We start from the raw sequence: 17032 nt of genomic DNA on the forward strand, positions 1-17032 counted from the left end.
TGGAGGAAACTTAGATGCATATTAGTAAGTGAAAGAAGACAGTTCGAAAAGGCTAACATACTATATAATTATAACCATATAACATTCTGTAAAAAGCAAAACTATGCAGTTGGTAAAAAGATCAGTGATTGTCTGGGGCTGGGGGAGGTGCTTTAGGGAAGAATGAATAGACAGAGCACAGAAGATTTTCAGGACAGAGAAAATACTCAGTATGATACTATAATGACAGATTCATGTCATTATACATTTGTCCAAATCCATAAGATGCATGACCCCGAGAGTGAGCCATAATGAAAACTATAAACTTTGGGTAGTTATGATGTGCCAATGTAGGTCCATAAATTGTAATAAGTGTACCAATCTGGTGGAGGATATTGTGTGGGGGTAGGGGTATATGGGAAATCTCTGTACTTCCTCTAAATTTTGTTGTAAACCTAAAACTTCTCTAAAAAATGTTTTAAAATTAAAAAAACCCAAAATAATAACAATAGTCATAAGGACCTGAAAACAAAACAAGAGACCAGTGGTTGCTATGTGTTTGGGTAGGAGGAATAAATAGCACAGAAGATTATCTGGGCAGTGATATGTTTCTGTAGACAAGGGCCTAGCATAAAATAGATGACACTCAGATCTGTAGTGAATGAAATTAGAACTCATCTAGAGAAAAATTAAGTGGTATCTTATTCAGCAAGCATGAATATGTAGTGAAAAATATTAGTGAATTTTCATGATTTTCTATAGCAACACCTGCATGGAAGCAGTGGGGAATAAAATATAATGTGATTTCACACAGGGTTAGAATTGGCAGAACAATTGTGTTGGAAATGGACATGGGGACAGATAATACCAGGATGCAGATAAGAGCATTGCTGGAAGGAATTAATGTACCCTTCCACATGGGTAGAAAGCTACATGAAATGGCAATAATAAATGAGAAAATAGGAGTGTTTGATGTAATGGAGGCAATTTTTACATGTGTTTTCTTCCATAAGGTCAATTTCTTGAGGGTAGAGTCAGAGTCATATTTTTGATTGCTTCCTCAGTGCCAAGTGCAGTGTTTAACACAAAAGTATTGTTCAATGAAAAAATTCTAAATTCATAAATGAATAAATGAAAGGTAGATGAGACAGATTTATAGAAAGCATGAAAGGCACACAGGGGGTATTAATTTATTCCATAGGTTAGTGGTTTTCAGACTGTGAACTAAAGAATCCTTCTATGAGGTCATCTCAACGTCTTTAAGCTCTAACCAGATCAGAACTACTTTTATGTACTTCCTATACTAAGTATTTATGTAAAATTGCACTTAAGCAAGAGACCTGCAGCTAAAACTCTTTTGAACCACCGAAAAGTGATGGAGCACTATGAATTTTTCAACAAAAGAATGACAAGATAAATGATTTAAAAAATAATAATTTGGCATATATACTTCTAGATGTTCCTTTGTCTCTCATACACATATATGACACATGTGTAATATTTATATATATATTCTATATATATATCACCTTATAAAATTTCTCTAACTTAGGTTTAGCCTACTGAGGCTATAAATTTACTTAAGGTTATTTCCTAAGCTTCTAGACAGATGTTTATATTCAAGATTGTGCTTTGATGTGAAAGTGACACTGCTCAGAGTCACTGTTATTGGATACAGGTGATTCGGAGCATATAAACTAAAACAAAAGTTTCAGTGTCCCAAGTATTTTGTCTCATGATGCCAACACCCCAGATACTGGCAGACCTTTGGATAGTTAAATTTTCTACTATTCAATCAGAATGCTTTGGTGTCATGTAGATACTGCCTTAGAAGATATGTCTTTAAGGATTAGATTTATAGAGTTCTCCATTATGGAGAGGACCAAAGAGACCACTTATGTCGAGCATTAAGAACTGTAAATGCATTCTTGTTTAAATGTTTGGTCTTTGAATCTCATAAAGAACTGCCGGAGCTGGAATTCTGCAATTTCTAAGGCTAACAATCTGATATTGTGGAATGGCTCTATGCTTACAGGAGTACTATGTTCTATGGAATTCAATACGGCATACTTGTATCTGTATATGATATGAATTAATTAATCCTGAATGCAAATGCTAATATGGGAAGGTATTTGGCTTTACAGCCTGTCAAAAGCACTCAGAACTATTAGTCATGGTGCTTAATTTTATCATAAAATATCTGTCTAACACATCAGTGTTCTTATGATTCTAGAGATTTATTCTAATTTTAGGAAGCAAAGAATTTGAAATATATCTTTATCAGTTTCTAGGTAAACTGTGATTATAAGTTTTTAACTCTAAATAGTTGCTAAAATTCTAGTAGAAATTTCTGAATACTTCAGAATGCACGAAAGCTTTTTTTCTAATGAGACATTGTAAATGTAACTTCATTTCATGCCTGAAAACAACCATTATCATGTGAAACTTATTTTTCTATGACTCACCATGTGATTACAACCTGGAGACTGGAAATACTAATACCCGATTAATTCTGAGTTACTAAGTGCAGCAGCAAAATATTTAAATGAGAACTACTTAATTTCTTAAGTGACAGAAGCACAAGTAAAATAAATGTGCATATATTTCAGTCATTCAACAGTCTTTTATTCATCGAATAAATATTTATTAAGTGTGTACTGTGACAACATCATTCTAAGCCCTGGGGATTATACAAGATTTATACTAAAAGCCAGGCTCTAATTGTAGGGAGATCTCAATAAATAAAAGAGACATAAACCTGCTTACAAATGGAGGAAAGTCTCGTTTAAAGGAATTCAACCTAATAATTTAATTGTACCACATACATTGATGCTCTCCACTACTATAACAACACATAATTGATGGATGTCCATGACACTCTGAAAGTTAGGTTAATTTGTGGATTTTTTTTTTCTGATTTCATTACCAACAATGTTGCATGCTTATCAAGAGATCTGGCTATTTTTACCAACCATGTTTATACCCATCATACTTATTACTAATTTAATTTTTAAAAATATACATAAAATAGTGTATACAATAAAGTGATACAGTTTAATAATAATAATGAAACACATGCCCATGTACCCACTACCAGTTTAAAAATATAGCAATCTAACACTTTGCAATTATGTCCCTGTGAACTGTGCTTTTTGTAATTTTATAACTTAGTATTATACAAATAAACAAAATAATGGACATAAAAATTAGGTGTCATTTATGTGAATATTGTGAGAATGGTTTGAAAATAATGGGTAAAGATAATTCACTAAAATAAAAAGCCAACAAAAGCTGAGAAAAAAATATTATGAAAACATGAAATGTATCTTTCTTCAGAATTTTTATATTTATTTTCTCATTCCACTTGAATAAGAACAAACTCTGATTTGTGGGAAAGTTTTTGTATAAAAGATGATATAAAACTTTAGTCCTCAGATTCATAGTCAAAGGGTTTTGACCCAATATCATAATATTGGCAAATGAAAGTACACTGTTAAGATGTAAATTAAAATAAAATGCTCTGAATAAATGTATTGCTTTCAATTACGTGCTTTCAAAGTCATTTGTTTTTTGTTTAACTGAAAAACTACCCAATTCAAGGATTAAGTATAAAAGAATTTCAACCTTAATTTCAATATAATGAGAAGTTTTGAAGAAGGTATCTACAAGGACACCTTATTCAAGAGTTGATTAAGTGCCACTCCCTCAGACAGGTCTTACCAGGTAATCCTAGCTCAACTAGCCTTTCTTCAGCACTCTTTATATTCTCTTACTGTACTCTATTTTTCTTTATGGTACTATTACTACCTAAGTCATTGTATTTCATTTATATTTATTTTCCGCCTTCTTGAAAAGAATGAGTTTTGTGAAAGCAAGGGGTCTATCTTATTTATCACTTTATCTTCAGCGCCCAGACAGAAGCAATCAGTTGCTGGACAACATACTTGGCGCTGAATGTTCACTGAGAAACTCGTGAACGGATTGACTCAGAGCTCTTACTAGGGGAATTAATGTGATTCTGGAAGGTATTTAGAGTTCTGAGATATTAGTGCTAAGGTTTGAGGGACAATTAAAATTCTCTATGAAAAGGAATGAGAAAGAACAATCCTTTTAGAGCAAACATGTCTAAAAGGACACATCTGTGAAACTATGGCAAATGTTTAAGGATTTCAACATGATGTACTAATGAATTCTTATGAGACAGTGCTACAAAACAGGTTGGAGAAAAAATGTTTTGGCCAAATCATAATGAGCTAAAGATTTTGAATTTCATCCGGCAGTCAATGAAGTTGTTGATATATTTCAAGCATAAAAATGACATGTTCAGTTTGAAATTATATCAATTAGTGTGAAGAAACAGATATGACAAATGTACTGGAATCAGTGATGTCAATTAGGCCAACTCCCAGACAATATATTATTAAGGATTTGGTGAATTTGTGAGGGACTAGAGAGGCTTTGGTTGCTGACGGCAAGCATATATCAGACTGTTTGGGACTGTTGAATTGAGGAGCATGGTGAAAGCCTGCATCAATCACTAGGGAAAAGGGAAGAAAAATAAAGTATATTTTTCCTGAATACTCAAGAGATTATGTATTTTAATTTAATAGTTATGGAGAGTAAATCTGAAGCCAGATTTTTGTATGATATTTTTGTGTCCATGGTTTACTAACTGCAGAAAAAGCAACATAGTATTTAAGTCTCAGAAAATGTGGCTAATTTCACAAATTTAGCAAATATTTCACTTAGAATGAGAATCGGCATTTGGAAGAAAGGTTGCCTTTTATCCTTAAACACGTTCCATTCAGAAAGAAAGGAGAGAAGCACAGCAAGAAGAGAGGACCTCCAGGGACATGAGAACATTCTGTTATATGCTGCTACTCAGTCTCTTCTGCCAGCTTTGCTGATTCACATAAACTATGTGGCCATTCAAAGAGATGGAATGAATCAAGAGCAGACAACATTTGAGTTACTTTACAATAATCCAGGCCAAAAAGATTGGTTTTACCTAGATGAAGGAAAAAAACTTATTTTTTATAGCAGACAGCTAGATATATTTTGTCTTGTTTAGTATTATCTATACGTACCTGCATTGATTTTTGTATTATTTAATGTTCTGAATCTCTCTTGATAGCTTTTATGTGAGTCTATAACACTGATAGAAAAAGCATCAGAAGTTGAAAAGAAAATTTTCTCTTCAAAACTCAGTTATTTAGTAATTTGTTTCATCTTAGAACCAGAAGTCCTATCAGCTAAACCAACCTAACTGATGCTTATTTGGGGGTGGGGGGTGGGGTGAGGGGGAGGCGGGGAGAAAAAGAAAAGAAAAGAAGAACAAAGCCCTTAAAAATAATCATGTTACTATCCATATATCTTGTGTTTTACTTACCAGGTAGTTGATAAGAACATTATAAAGATGGAGAAAAAATGCTGAATAAAAACTCTTAACTTAGAGTCAATTTGAATATGAACAGTTCAATTTTAATGTCTAATGTTAGAAATAAATATTTTTTAAATTTTAAGGAAAGAAACCTTAAATCATTTAAGCTTTTGGGATATGTGTTAAGTCTTACTTAAAATATTTCTACTTAAATAAGTTGTGTACAAAAGCTTTCACTTATAATGAAGATATATACAGAAAATTTGACTGCAATATAATTTTTTAAGGTAAAGATTTTAAAATGTCCTCATAAAATTTAACTTTAGAATTTTATTCATCTATTCTCAAAACTTGTTCTTGTTATGGTAAACCAATTGTATCCTAAGTGAATGTAGAAAATATCTTAAACAGAAATTAAAGGGTGTGAAAAATAATTTCTTTAAGCAGGTTCCACCATCTCTACTTCTGAATGACAGCAGAGCATTCTTATTATATGGAAATAGAGAGTGATTTATCTTCATCCTAGTAAATTACTGAACACTTCACAATGCACGTGAAAAACAGCTTTGTTATTCAGAGTGAAGTGGAAGAAATTAGCAGATCGATATTTTTGGGTTCCTTTCATGTTCTTGGCACCTTTATATTTGCTGATTTTATTCCATGGCAGGTTCTCTATTATCTATAACTAGGAAGAAAAAGGAAATATTTTATTTAACCTTCTTCTTTGAAGAAGTCAAATACTGATGACATGACCCACTGGTGCTTGGTGGGGTGAAAGTAGGGGGGGGTGGCATATTGATTGATGCAGAGGAAAGGATGCAGAATGATAAATTATATGTCTCTTTAGATTGCTATTTCAGATATAATCCTTAGGGTTCTGTTTCTCTATTTTGCAGATTACCCAGTCTTTTGAATTCTATTCCTACCTCTTTTGGCTTCCTTCTTCTGAACCATTTTACTATTCAGTACCATATTGACTTGGAAAAAAAATAAAAGAATAAAATTCAAACTAGGTTCTTTTAATCATTGTTTATGGTTCTAAGTGAGAAAAAGTTTGGTATGGGGGTGGTTCAAACTACTAGATAAAGTTACTTCTGGAAAATTTATTAATTCCCACTGATCTTAGTAAAACAGCTTCTTGGATAATCCTTTTTTAATCATATGACATCAATTCTCAACTATCTGGAAATGATCCTCATGTATGTATCTTCAGCTTAGATCTCTCTTCCTACAGAATGATACAGAATCACATATCCAGCTGTCTTCTGGCCAATCCACTCTATGCAACTGTAACTTAGTATGTTTGAAACTGAGCTTATCATCTCTTATACATTTCGTATCTACTGGCATCAGTAGTTATCCCAAACTCCCAGGAAAAAAAAAATCTAAGTGACAACCTTGATTTTGCCCTCTCTCTTACTGGTCATATTCACTCAACCATTCAAGTTTTATCAATTTTACTGCCTTCTAAGGTTAGAAATGTTTTACTTAATTCATCAACTTCTCCCTTTCTTTGTCATATTATTTTTATTTTGGTACATTATTATTTTTTATCTGAATTACTACAAAAGGTTCTTAACTGCTATGCTTGTTCCTTTTTAATCCATTCTCTACATGGCACTCTGAAGCAGACAGATCTTTCTAAAAAACAGATTTTACAGTGTCCTTTATCTGTTTAACCAGAGCAGAGGTATTAGGTTGCTGTTAAGAATGGGACCTGTGTACCTAAGATACTTAGGTTCGAACTTTGGATCTTCCACTTACATTATGTGTGATTTGGGGCAAGTTCTTTAACATCTGTGTTTATCACTTTCCTCCTCTGCAAATAGGTGTGCTAGCAATAGCACCTAATCCACAGAGTTGTTATGAGTAAACAACTTAATACGTGTGAGAAATTTATTATAGAAGCTGATATAGGGTAAGTATTTAATAACTACTTATTATTATTATTATTATTATTATTATTATTATTACCACCTTTCTACAGACATGACTGACCTTGAGAATTGTTAAAATCAGAATTCAGTATTGTTTAAAAGGTTTTCTATGATTTGGCCTCGTTTTTCCAGCTCGATCTCTTATCTTTTCACCTCTTCTAATTTATTTTCCAGCAATATTAAAATACTCACTCACTATTATTTTGTTGTTCAAACTATCATTTAAAGCTCTTCAAATATAAAGAGCTAAACAATTTTTAATTACTAATTTAATGTGTTTTTAAGCTTTAAATTCAAAACTTTTATGCATGAGGCATATGTAATCATGGAGATAAATTTCTCAACTTGTTTCCCCTTTTACTTTTTTAGTTTCATAGGTTATTTTTATTTCTAATATTTCATTAGTAAGATATCCCTAGATTATACTGCAAATGGACTTTTTCTGTAAAGCTTTCTTCTATATTACTATATAGTTAAACTAAATATTTCATTTCATTCATTATAATATCTAAACAGTAATCATTTCCCGATCTTGACAAGATGTTATTTACAGACTACCTACTAGTTTTTGTAAAGTAGAACATACAATTTATTATCTTAACTGAACACTGTGAGGTATAAAGAGGTATTATTAATATTATATAGGGACAAGAAATGTAAAATGATACTCTCTTGGACAAATCTGGATATATGGTCACTTTCTCTATTCCTCACAGTAAAGGCTCAAGTTAGGTTTTACAACTTCCATTTTATAGGTGAGTAAACTTGTCCGAGAATGTGACAGAGCTGAGCATTGGTTTTAGAGCTGTTCTTTGATATTCATACTCTTTGTACCACATAGGCTGCCTTAATTTACAGTTCTTTTGACTCGTTTCCCCTTTTACTTTTTTGTGATGACTCTGACATCTTCACTCAATCAACCAACTCATTTTTAAGTAGACTTTCAAAAGAAAGACAATCAAAATGAATATTTAAAAGTAAAAAGAAATGGTACTTACTGATAGAAACATTTCTGTTGATGTGAAAATAGTAAAGTATCTTGAAAAATATGACAACCTATCATGACTGGATCATCTAGTCCTTCCTCGAAATTTAAAAAAAAAAAATATTGTAGTAATTGTTTGAGTCAAGCAATGTTTTGTACTTTGATTAGTTACCAGTTTACAAAAAACAAAAAAGCCAGAGATGAACTTTCATCTAATTCTTATGCAAATGAATTTGTCAATATATTTTACCATGCTTAGTGTTAACATTTATGTATATACTTATGACGCATCTAAAGCAATCATGTTGTTCTCCTTGTTATTGTGCAGTTATGACTTTTTTTTGTTTTTGGTCCTTTATAAAATAAATTATGTTTCAGTTTCAGAAAGAAATGTAGTTTCAGTGTATATTAATCTAGGTAAGAGGCACTATAGAATCTTGTAAATATTAACATTTTATTCTGAATTCGTAAGTTTGACTTTATTGTGGTTTTAAACTGCTTGAGACTTATAAGTTGTATGTCTATCCAATCTCATGCTGGGTAATATTTTTTTAAAGTTTCAAAAGTAAAATATGCTTTCTGGGGGCATCTGTTTTGAGAAAATGAATACAACAGTATTGTCCTTTGGATCTTTAAAACATATTGGCTCATCCTTATGATTATTCATCAAGACTCCAAAGGAGAAAAAACAAACTTAAAGCACTATTTCTGTAGTATAAAAGCAAAACGTAAACAGGCAACAGCTAAGAAGGGGGAGTGGGTGGTGGCAAGATCACTACGAAGAACACTAATTCTTTTACCTTGTCAGAATGAAAAGAAGATGCTTTATGCAACCAGCCATTAAATTATGTAGGGGAGAAGAGAGATAACTGAAATCTTCCATGTGCCAGAATAAGTGGCAAAAAATAAAAAAATAAAAAAAAAATAAAAAGGAAACCAGCAGCACGAGAGCCATGTTTATGGCTGGAGCATTAAATTTGCCTTCTGCCTTTGCATTGACTTGATTAAAAAGCAGTCTTTAGATCTGAGTCATATGTATTATCCGAATAGACACATTTGTGTTTCCAAATCAAACATTATTGCTGTGCTGCATGATTTAGTGTACTTTAGGATAAACTTTAACAAGTTCTAAATAATAATTTGAAATATATATATGTGTATATATATATACATATACATATATATACATACACACACACACACACACGCACACTCATAACGAGATTATTAAGAGACCTCAGCAACTCAGCTCCAGAATTTAAACTTGCTTGTGGTTAATCTAGTGTAAATATTGTGTTGGCACAATTTGATACCATAATGGAAATTTTATGTTCAGATATGAGTATGTCTGACGATAAAATGCCAGAAGTATCTGGTGTATTGTATTGTATTCTACAGGTACATGTGTGGGTTGTAAATCTCAGAGAAATTGGAGAAATTTTATTTTGGATATACTGAGATTAGAAGTAACAAAAGTGCTAATCAGCTATTTTAACAATATTTTAAAAAATACGAACTATCAGACAAACCAGAGAAAGCTGAATGAAGCAAGAAAGCAGGAGATATGCTGAGAGAAAAAAAAGAAGAAGAAATTCTAACAGGAAATGTATTAGATAAAATAAATGTTATGTATGGAAGCCTGAAATCATAAAACTGATTAGAACACTAGTGATTAATTTCAATGAAAAATATTACTCAATTTATGAACAAATTAACCCAAAGGATCCTTTAGTAATGTCTTCAATTTTTACAAAATATTATCTACTTAACAGAACATTGGTACAAAGAAATCTATAACCGAAGAATTAGAATCCAGAGCCAAAGAAATTTTAACGAAAAGGAAAGAAAAAAAAAGTAAAGTAGCTGAAACTAAATCAGTGAAGATCTTCTATTCTTAAATATGGATGAAACCTTAAGATTTCCCAATGACTGCAACATTATTGACCGAATCTTTTTTTTAGTTCTAAATAGTAATATAACATTCTGCTTACTAACCTAAGTTGTAAAGATTGCCTAGAAATTAACAAAAAGTAAGGACTTTAAAAATTCAGAATTTTGTAGGAGGAAATAGAATCAATTAAGGAGAATCAGGACATTTAAACTGTTTTTGAAATGCAGCAATGTGCCCTACATCACCTAATGTTAGAGTAAGACATTTTAAGAAAAATTGGCTTGAGGCAGTATGTATTTCTTTTTCCTCAAAATGCGCTGAAGTGGTTATGAAACTTATGGAGGTTATACGCTCTGATATATTTGGAGAGTTAAGGCCAGTTCTGAGACAGAACTTTATCTGAAATTTTACTGTTGATGAGGCTCTATCTTAAAGTTGTTAAATTGTTCTAAAACTCTTATTTTACCTCCCCATCTTCACCTCTCATCTAGATATAACCCCTATCCTCCTTGCTTTGTCTCTTTCCTTCCCCATGTAAAAATCTTAAGTGCAGCACTTACTGTAATCTGTCTTTGTTCTTGGAGCAAAGAGGGTAGGGGCATTTTTGATTTTACCACGTTCATTAAAATAGTTTCATGGCAGTGTTTCTATTTTAGTTATAAATATTATGCATAATTTAAAACATCTTGCAACTCAATTTGACAAATCTATGAGATGTTGGATATGAAGTAATGGATTAAAAAGTACACATTAAGATTTAAATAGAAGCATTTCATACTGAGATCGATTTGAAGCAGATATAGATGACAAAGTATTTGTGAAGGAAATACAGAATAGAACACTTATTGGTACATCATACTCAATGAAAATGAAACAATTGATTTTTTTTATCATATCTTCAATTTCAATATTCATCACATTTTACATAAAGTAATAGATTATATTTAACGTGTTCATGATATTAAACTATCAAGCAAATATTTTATTCTGATAATTATGATTCTGTTTAGAAATATAAATAAAATAATTTGAAGAAGCAAACTCTTTTTGCATGATACGCTTGAATAAGTGTAGCATTGTTTATGCACAACGGATGAAGGTAAGAACAAAGACAGCTAACTAAATATGCATTTAATTTTCATTTAAACCTTTTTTAAATTATGAACATCTGTAGATGTCTAAACACAATTAAGCAATTAATCATTACATAAAAAGGCTAAAATGTTATAAAAGCATAGGATGTGATTATTTCAATCTTTTGTTTATATATGCTTTTTTTCCCTTCAAAATAGCATAATTGAATGGTTTAGATATTTGCAAATATGTCAGTGAACCAGTCAATGTCTAGAAAAAAATCTACATTAGAAATGAATTAGAATAGGGTCTAAAGTAAAGTTTCTAAAACTTAGCTAATATCATAATCCCCAGGAAAGCTTTTAAAAAATATAGGTGCCCAGGCTTTCTCCTTGGAGATTTTGATTCACTAAGTGATGGGAACTGAATATTCTTAAGTGGGATATTAATAAGTATTCCCATTCCAATATTTTTTTTATTGTTCTTCCATCACATTTCTTCGCCTACCAGTATTATTCTATATAAAAGTTTCTTTAACTGAGCTCTACTGCCACTCTCAAGGATCTGTTTTGTGATTAAATTTTGATAATTTATTGTATGATTTCATTTATGTGAAATGTTCAGAAAAAGCAAATTCATAGTGGCAGAAAATAATTAGTTGCTGACAGGGGCTGAGGGAAGAGGGGAAATGGGTGATGTTATCAACAGGTATAGAATTTCTTTTTGGGGTGATGAATATATTCTGGAATAGATAAGGATGATGGTTGCACAGCCTTACAGCTATATTATAATCCAATAAATAGCATACTTCAAAAAGGTAAGTTTTATGATATGTAAATTATATACCTTAAATTTAAAAAATGATAAAGTGAAAACAATTTTTGATGATAGCATAAAATTTGATATTAGCATGTTCTGGATTATCTAGGTTACTGCTAAATAACCTAGCATTATCTGCATTTGTTTGTGTCAAATTTGTTTGTGTAGTACTTTATCATCAGAAGTAAATGAAAAATAAAAAAGAGGATTTAATGAATAAAACATATGTAGACAAGAAAGAGTAAAACAAGCTGCACAGTTTTTCAAATAGAGGAAAGTGGTGGGAGCATTGAATATTTCTAGTACTTATACTAAATAGACACACCAGATTCAAAGACTGTGTCACACACAGTCACCATCATATTCATGTTGTGCTGAGAAACTTAGTTTCCACAAGTAAAATCACCCTTAATAAGTTGGTGCTGTATGTATCATCATGTCAAGGTAATCTTTTATTCATGTGACATCATTTCCTTTATAAAAATTTTTTTTTCTTCATTGCTGTGATATAGTGCCCCACTTTTGGATCCATCCATCCTTTTTTATTTTTATTTTATTTTTTAAAATTTATTTATTTAAATTAATTTCAAGTATACAGTACATTGGTTAGACATCTATATAGTTCATAAAACAATTCCACCAATTGCTCCGTCCTTCCTCTGGCCTTCCACCTAGCCATCATATTAATTGCATTCCTGCTTAAAAAAAAAAAAAAAACAACAACAACAACAACAAAAAACCCCTCTCTTCTGTAATTCATGCATACTGTATTTTTTAATATACTTCATAAGTCAAAACTATAAGGAGACAGAGACGTTAAAGATAATCTCGAGTGATCTTTGTTTATGCTGTCACTAATCACTCAGGGATTTTCTTAAGAATTTTATTATCTGAATTTAAGGTGAAGCTTTAAGTAAAACAGGATGTATATAATAACTGATTCTAGGGTTTTTCACATACATCTCAACCCACAAATGTTCCTTTTTTTGATTTATTTTTGGGTGAAGAATATTAAGTGGAAAGTGATTTTTAGTGTGAGTAATGCCAATTTTTTAAAAAGTAGTCTTCACACATAGTGTGAAAAGGCAAGAACTGGATGAAAAGCAAATATAATTGTTAATTTCTATTCATAACAAAACAATATATTAACCAAGAAATGTAATCAAGACCTTATGTAAATTAAGAGTTATTTTTTATATGACAGAATCATGTTAAACGCTATTTATATTAAAAAGTAAAAGTCCCAGGGATGGGGGAATCCTCACAATTTGCAATAGAGTGTTTCTTCTTGACTTTCTGGTTAATAACAAAAGTCAGCTTACTTGTGTGCTTACTATGTGCCTGGACTTGTGCTAAATATGTGTTATATGGATTCTAGTTACAGTTCCATTTTACAATAGAGGAACACTGGGGCTTAGAGAATTTAAGTTGACCATGGTAAAATAAACAATAACACAACAAACAAAACTGATAAGTGTCTGAACTTGAAGAATGGTTTCTGGAAATACATAAACATTTTTGATTGAATGAATGAATATGTAAATGAACTCATCTGCCTTTAAAACTTGCTTTGGTAGATAACATATAATACCCCCAAGTGCCATGTAGTCTCTCTATTCTTATACTCATTTTTATTCTTTTATTTTTATTCTTTTTCTTAAGGGTCAGTAGGTTATCTATATTGATTAAATTTTAATGATAACTTATTATATGATTCCATTTAAATGAAATGTCTAGAATAAGCAAGTTCATAGAGACAGAAAGTAGATTAGTAGTGGCCAGGAGCTGGGGGGAGAGCACATCTTACTGTGTTAATTTGGTATATGCAACAAAGTCATATAGTTTTCATTTCTCACATATGGTGAAATCTCTTGAAAAACTCTAACGTGTCTTACTCCAAAAACTTGAATGAAACATTTGAGTGAGACTTTACACTACTCAAGCCCATGATGAAGAGTATATATGATAAATGTGACAATTTTAATTATACCCACAGATGACAAAATACAGACAATTACTATATTAGCAGGAATTATGTATGTTGATTATTCTGCTATGATGATATGTATTCTTTTCAATAATAGCATATTTGTAAGGGTTAATCTAATAGCCTTATTTGTGATAGTGTCAGTTAAGCATTTGTATTGCTCCCATGATATTGACAATAGAACAGTCTAGTTTAGAATTACTGTAAATCTAATTTTCATTCCTTTTTTTTTTGATTTTCATAATTTAGCCTACAACTTTACAGCACAATTGACAATATTTGAAAGTATTTTTCCAATTCCAAAAGGATGAATGATTCTTTCCCTTTTAAAACTGGGTAATCGAAGATGTCTATAGTGACCAGCTGCCAGTTTATTTTGCAAAAACATCTTGGATAATGAGAATTTCTACACAATTGAGGTTATCAATATGCTAAGTTGTACACAATTGTTTCATTTACTCTTTTGATGGCTGTTGTTTCTAAATTTTACTTAAATAATAGTTGCTTTACTTTGACAAAATATAATCTTAATCTACCTTTTGTTTCAAAATCAGATTATTTGATTTTAAATATTTACTTTTTAATTAATTGCCAATTATCCTGAGTTTTATTTTATGATTTTTACTTTAGAGTATATAGTTCGGCTTCTACACTTTCTTTCTTTACTGCAACACATTATCTCTGTTAACTTATCAGCATTAGTCATGAATCCATTTTCCTTTTTATCATTATGAAATGCATTGCTTAATAAGAAACAATATTCCAGACAAGCACTTTGAGGTATTATGTTTTCTTGTTGGTATTCTCGGTAGGCATTGCTTCCAAGAAAATTTGTCTTCTGTTGGCAAATTGTTATTCTGCTCATTACCTTATTCTCATTATAATGTCTTCATTTTAGCAGTGCACAATTTCTATGCACAATATTTCTTGTTATGTTTCTGCTGGTTTTAGTACTGGGATGCTGCCTTTGACATGACAAAGTTTGGTGTCCTGACAGGTAGAAAAGAAATTTTCCATGAACTGAGCAATGGGTTAACAAAAATAACTATGTGTTTAGACATGTAAGATCATTGATCTATATATTGAGCCAACATTTATCATGTGCTCCAGAAGCACAAACCAGCATGAAATGATTTAGGGAATGTGGTAGGCAAATGAAAAACCGACTTTAAGTAGTTTATAATCTATACTATATCTTCCATATGCAGAGCTACTGAGTCCAGGAAAATGTGGCTATGCAGTTGTAGAACTAGAATAAATTCCAAAAATTACCTTAAATATTTCAGTTCAAACATGAGCAGATTCAGGTCATCTCTCAAATAAAAGTCACCTTTCAGGGAAGACTCCACAATTTATGTTTCTACCTCTAGCATTCTAACTTTGAAAGACTTTCTCTGTACTAGACACTGAGAAAAGCTCTTTATCTGCCAAATGTTAATTCTCTCAATAAATCTATCAGCATCACATTAAAAATAGAAAATAAAGACTTCCTGGTGGTAAGGAATCCGGGTTTGTCTTGTCCAAGAAGCATAGTTCTTAATTACTACATTTAACTCATAAAATGCTTCACATATTACATAATTTTTTATCCATCAAACAAATTCCACAATTTATAAACAAATTCTTTTTAACTTTTCTCAGCTTTTGCTTTTCCCTCATTTATGTAGTATAATTTATTTTTAAATCTCAGAGGAAAACATAGTAGTGAGTCAACTGTAAAAAACTCTATAATATCTACCTGGAACATTTCTTGCTTCAATTCATCTTCTTCCTTCATAAATGTATCTTGCTCCACAAATGCACTTATCTTTTTTCCTTTTTTTTTTTCTTTTTTTTTTAGGTGAGGCAACCCTTGGTTGACTTCACAGATTGCAAAGACCTTGTCAGTTTACAATCCCTTATTTCTTATTTTTTACACCTACAGCACCTGGTCTTCCTAGGTGGTCTCCTATTCAAGTACTAACCAGGCCCGATTCTGCTTAGCTTCCAAGATTAGACGGAATTGTGCTTGTTCAGGGTGGCGTGGCCATAGACACGACAAATGCCCTTTTCAAATGCGCTATATTATACTTCAGACCTTTGTTGATTTTGTTATTCCATTTTTAAAGTAGATTCAGGCATTTTTATCCTCTCAATACAGGGTTCATCATTCTTTTATTTTTTTGCTTTTCCTTTTTAAGGGGCTGCTCTCCATACTACTAATTAATACTGTATTTACAGATAGAATAATTTTATGACTTTATATATTAGGTCATTAATTCACAAGCAGACACCTGTACATTTCTAGGTTTCAAGGAGGAAGGAAGTAAATGAAATTTTTTAATTCAGTAATTAGTCAAATTCCACCCAGAACTTAAATGTCTTTATATTTTATACCAGGTCTAAAGGATAATTTTTATCATACCATGACTCAAAATATTTTTCTTTTCTACTTATATGTATAGAAAAGGCAGAATGTCAACTTGATTCAGTGATGAGAGTAGGACAAAATAAGCATTTTTAAAAGTTAGGGTAGTTTTGGGAGACTGGAATAAGGTATTGAATGAAAATCTGAAATAGCATATCAGCACATCTATGGGAAATTTAATACAAATTAAATGAAACTGCTGTTCTAATGTTCAGGGCATTATACTTTTGACTGCATTTTGAGAACATTTGTCCTATGCTCATATATAAGTAGATGTTTCTCTTTTCAGAAGGTTTTAATTGACTATAAAAATTAGCGGGGAGAGAGAAAGCGAGAGAGAAAGAGAGACAGAGAGCGTTATTAGACTATTTAGAAGAATAGAGTTAAACAAGTAGATTATTGTTATTAAGTATATATTATTTACAGTAGAATCCAGAATATGTTTTTGTTACTTAATATAAGTGTGTTAAAATGTGACAGGAATGTGCAAAGTAACCTAAGTAAAAACTGAATATAGATTTCTAGTATTCAAGAATTTTCTGGCAAAAGTTAAAAAAAAAAATTCTTCCTATA

General features: G+C 31.2%; 1 pseudogene; it reads right to left on the reverse strand.

Moving 5' to 3' along the window:
• Nucleotides 1-15967: 15967 nt before the first annotated feature.
• LOC118607668 lies at nt 15968-16086 on the reverse strand (annotated as a pseudogene).
• Nucleotides 16087-17032: the final 946 nt, after the last annotated feature.

This window comes from Rousettus aegyptiacus, unplaced genomic scaffold (assembly GCF_014176215.1).
Source record: "Rousettus aegyptiacus isolate mRouAeg1 unplaced genomic scaffold, mRouAeg1.p scaffold_m13_p_8, whole genome shotgun sequence".
NCBI lineage: Eukaryota > Metazoa > Chordata > Mammalia > Chiroptera > Pteropodidae > Rousettus > Rousettus aegyptiacus.